Source organism: Meriones unguiculatus, chromosome 14 (assembly GCF_030254825.1).
Source record: "Meriones unguiculatus strain TT.TT164.6M chromosome 14, Bangor_MerUng_6.1, whole genome shotgun sequence".
Taxonomy (NCBI): domain Eukaryota; kingdom Metazoa; phylum Chordata; class Mammalia; order Rodentia; family Muridae; genus Meriones; species Meriones unguiculatus.
The window spans coordinates 3,553,154-3,558,025 of record NC_083361.1 but is presented as its reverse complement, the minus strand read 5'-3'; positions in this window follow the sequence as shown (position 1 = coordinate 3,558,025).

Genomic DNA, 4,872 nt, shown 5'->3' with positions numbered 1-4,872 from the left:
CTTGGCCTCTGAAAGGACTGAGGTGTGAGCTCCAGGCCTGATATCTTGGGAATGTTTCCACTCGTCTCTCCCTGCCCTCTCCGGTGGTCTTGAAGCGTGGGGGTTTGCTTATTTTTTATCATTCTGTTCTCTCTCTGATCTTTAGACTACATAATTGCTATCTTGAGGTTTGAATAACACTTTCCTGTTATTTGGGATCTATTGTTGTAGAGGACTTGTGCTATGGCTAAAGAAACTCCATTTTATGCTAGGCGTCCATCTTGGTACCCACCAGCCATTTTTCTGTCACTCCTGTCCCTGGAAGATAAGTTCCCAGCAACCCTCACTCAATGACGCATACCCAAAAATGGACAACCCTGACTGTCTACTTGTGATGATAGGACTAGCTTTTTTTTCCCCCTCTGTAACTTGCTTACACAGATACCCAGAGCTTGTTTGGCATTGCCTTAACCACTTAACTTGGCAGAACAAACCAGTTTTTTCTTGCTTCCGTGAATATTGAAGGTTTTCTGAGGGCTGGGATTACAGTACCTCTGCAACTGGCTGTTTGAGCGTATTTCTCTTTTTGTTTCATTTGACGTGGGGTTTCACTGTTTAGCTCAGGATGGCCTCAAACTCTTGGCGATTCCACTGCGTTGGCTGGGATTAGAGGCATGACCCACGAGCCCGGCCTTCTCGAACAGGTGGTTATTGAGAAGGCATTGAACATTGCATATAGTGTCTGATCATTCTCACAGACACCCTTTGTGACTTGCTAGTGTGAGGTGCCACGGTTCTTCTTTTAGACTCCACCTGCTATCCACAAATGACAGCTGCTGGATGAGGGGAAATTGTTTGTTTGTTTGTTTGTTTTTAATGGAGCAACACAAAATACATCAGCCACAATCCGGGGCAGGGCCCTTGCCCAGGAGTATTTGGTTAACACAAGTTGGTCACCATGGTTTTCTTTAGTGCCGTTTCCTCCCGCCCTCCCTTGAAGCAGGGTGTCTCTGTCTGGCACTGTTTCCTAACCTGTCCCTTTGTAGTCTGCCCGCCTCTGCCGCCCGAGTGTTGCATGAAAGACGTGTGCGCACCTCCTATGTGAAGCTGGGTCAAAAAGGATCTGGGAGGACTTGGGGAACTGTTGCTTCTCCCTCCCTTCCACCAACCCCCAACACTAGGTACGAGAGAAGGTTAGTGGGGAGGGGGTGCAGACCCCTTTTCTACTCCCGGCTGTTTAGGGTCGATGAGTTCTTTGGGGCTACACCAATCTCCGTCAACAGCAAATGCGGCCAGCGGTCTCCGCCAAGCTGCTGCGGCGAAGCCTTTCACTCCATCTGTCTCCTCCAAGAAGCCACACCTCTGTCCCAGGTCTTTGCAAACTGCCACCCCTTTCTCTCGGTGCCCTCCTATCTAGATCCTCAGAGCGCTAGCCCACACCCCTCTGCGTGCTGTGCCAGCCAGGCCATTACCAGCTGGCAAACACCACACCCCAAAGAAGGCAATTATCAGCAGGGGACAAACTAAAGCCCAAATTAAAACCCCGCACTTAGGATTAAAACAGAAAACATGTTTACATAACATAACCAAGTTTTTAAAGAAACCGAAACTGCCATCACAGGAAACAGAAAGGAATAGGATACAAAACAGTATATAAAATCATCAAGGAATAAAATAAAAACAAGCAAACAACAAGACAAAACGTGGTGTTGGGGAGCCGGTTCAGCAGTTAAGAGCACCGACTTCCTTTCCGGAGGACTTGAGTTCGGTTCCCAGCGCGCACCCACGCGGCAGCTCGCCATCTTCCGCCGCTCCTGTCCTAGGGAATCCAGTGCCCTCTTCTGGCCGCTGTGGGAGCTGCACGAGATCATTGAGCAGATGGGCAAGTGGGTGAAATTCATGGAACACAGGAAAAAGGGGAGGGAAGCAAAGCGCCCTGTTAGGTTCAATCGTGAGCTCCACCTCCGCACCCAAGGAACCGGACGCTTCATTCCACCTTGGACGGGACCCCAGCCACCTTTGCGCATGCTCCGAGCCTCAGGCACGCTGACCTTCGGTCCCCGCCAGGAGCAGTTACCTCGTGGAGGAGGTTTAATTGGCTCTTTATTTGAGACAGTTCCTATTAGCGGGTCCCCTGGGGACTGGGTAAGGGCTTGGGTGGGGCAGCGGCTGTTCCAGGAACGAGGTGGTAACTGCAGCTCCCCAGGGGCTGGGAAGAAAGGCGTCTGCTTATGTAAGAAGGCTGGAGACAGTTCTGAAAGTCACCAAAAAAGGAGCAGGAGCGGCGCGCGAGGCATCAATCAGGTGCCCTGAACAGGTGGAGGCCGGCGACGCAGCCGGCTGCAGGGCTCCAGTTACCAGCTGTGGGAATCCAACCACGACAGCTGATGCCAAGGGGGAGGGAGAGAACGGACGGAGGCCTGAGTCAGGGGAAACGTCGACTGCGGAGCACCCGAGGTGACTGCGGAATCACCAGGCGGCGAGCTCGAGCCTGGAACCCGCAGCGGTTCAGGCAGAGGGCGGGAGCGCCTGGGCCAGCCGCGGGGCGCTTCTGGGCTTCCCCTTACTTCACTATCTTCCTCTTGATCTCCCCTGCCCCCGTTAGTGGGGACTGCACACAGAGCCTTCTGAAGAGTGGATGGGAGCTCTCCCCCGGGCCACACCCCCAAACCCACAAAAGGGAGTCTAGGCGGGTCTGCTGCTGAGCTGGATTCCCAGCCCCTAATTTGTTTTGTTTGTTTGTTTTAGTTTAAATTTATTCTATTTATTTATTTATTCGAGGCAGGGTTTTACTGTGCAAGCCTGGCTGTCCTGGAACTCGCTATGTAGATAAGGCTGGCCTTGAATTCAAAGATCCCCTTGCCTCTGCCTCCTAAGTGGTGGTATCAAAGGCCTGAATCACCATGCTCAGCAATTGTTTCCTATTTCCTCTCTCTCTCTCTCTCTCTCTCTCTCTCTCTCTCTCTCTCTCTCTCTCTCGGTGGTGGTGGTTTCGAGACACGGCTGCTCTGTGTAACAGCCCTGGCTGTCCTGGAACTGCTTCGTAAACAGGGCTGGCCTCAGATACACAGATTGCCGCCTGCTTCTGCCACCTGAGTGCTGGGATTATTAAAAGCATGTGTCACCAAGTCTGGCTATTTTTTTTAAAACAACAAAACAAAACGGAGTTTCCTTAAGTTGCTCAGGGTGGCTCTGAGTCTGAAAAGTCACTCTGGCTACAAACAGACAGACTTTGAACTTGAGACCCTCCTACCTCAGCTTCCCAAGTACCTAGGATTACAGGACCGTCCACCAGAGCTGGTGGCTTTCTGGTTTGTTTATTTTTGTTTTGTTTTGTTTTTGTTTTCTTCTTTGTTATTTAATAATTTATATTCTGTTTTATTAATAAATTTTGTTTACCAGTTTCAAACTAATAATGCATTCTTGGTCACTCTCTCCCCCATTCTTTCTTATTTTCCTCCCATCCCGGCCTTTTTCTTCTTGACTCATTTGCTCTGGCAAAGTCGCAGTCCTCCTGCCTCTGGTGTTAGGATCACAGGCATGCAGCTCGAAGCCCCGTGGCAGCCAATGTTTTAACAAGCCCTCTAGTTTGAATTCGTTGTTTGTTAGGTCTCAGAAGCCCCGTGGCAGCCAATGTTTTAACAAGCCCTCTAGTTTGAATTCGTTGTTTGTTAGGTCTCAGAACCACTAATCTCACTTTGAGCTTGACTCTTTACCAAGGAAGCACTATCTTGAGATTTCTATCTCAATGAATTCATCGGTTCACAGAATAGCACTAGAAAACACAAGTTGCCCTGGTAAGCAGGACTCCATTTGGTGGGGCTATCTCCACACCCCCTTCCTAACAATAACGCAGTGGGGAGCCTGAGACTTACCAGCATTCGCACCTAGCAAACTGCTCGCAATGCAGGGCCCACTCCTTCATCTAGCTGCATGCACAGCTTTTTCCTGCGCAAGGGAGCAAGTTTTTCCTACCCTTAATAACCACCATTAGATTCTACTCAACTGTCTTCTTCTTATATCTCTGTATGAGGCCAGAAGGGCCTATCCAACCTGAAATAGTTTCTGGGTGCAGGTGTAATAAGGAAAAAAAAAGTGTCTATAGGTGGCTCCTTAGGGAGCCTCTTCTAGTTATTTTATGGCTCTGCACAACTGGACATGCATCTGATAGATGCGTCATGGGACATATGCAGCAGAGAAATTATCCTATAATCTCTAATCAAAATAGAGGCCACTCAGGCCAGACATGCTGGCATAAACTTTTAATCCTCACACTCAGGAGCAGAGGCAGGAGGATCTCTGTGAGTGTGAGGCCAGCCTGGTCTTCATAGTGAGGACAGCTAGGGCTATGCAGAGAGACTTCCTCTAAAGAAAGAGAGAATTGCCCAAACCACACCCCTCAGTGACTAAGCTCTCTTTCCTTTAGACCTCATGGAAAGAGCCCCCAGGCTGTGATCCAGGGCCCTTAAGAATCTTTTTAAAGATTTTTAAATTTTTAGATTTCGGCGTATGATTGTTTTGCCTGCATATGTATATGTCTGGTGTGTGATACGAATCCTTCTGCCAGTGAACTGAGCTAATTCAAGACATGTTAAAGTATTTAAATGCAGGGTTATTGGGAGCTAATTCAAGACATGTTAAAGTATTTAAATGCAGGGTTATTGGGAGCATTGGTTCATTGTTCCTAAAGACCTAGGCCAGGGACGCCACCATGGAAGGGAAGACAGAAAAGCGGGGTGGGGGGTGGGGTCAAGTGCATGTACACCAGGAAGAGAGAGGGGGAAGAGAGAGAACGAGAGAGAGAGAGAGAGAGAGAGAGAGAGAGAGAGAGAGAGAGCGAGAGAGAGAGAGAGAGACAGAGAGAGCGCAAGAACCAAAATGCCTGAGTTATAT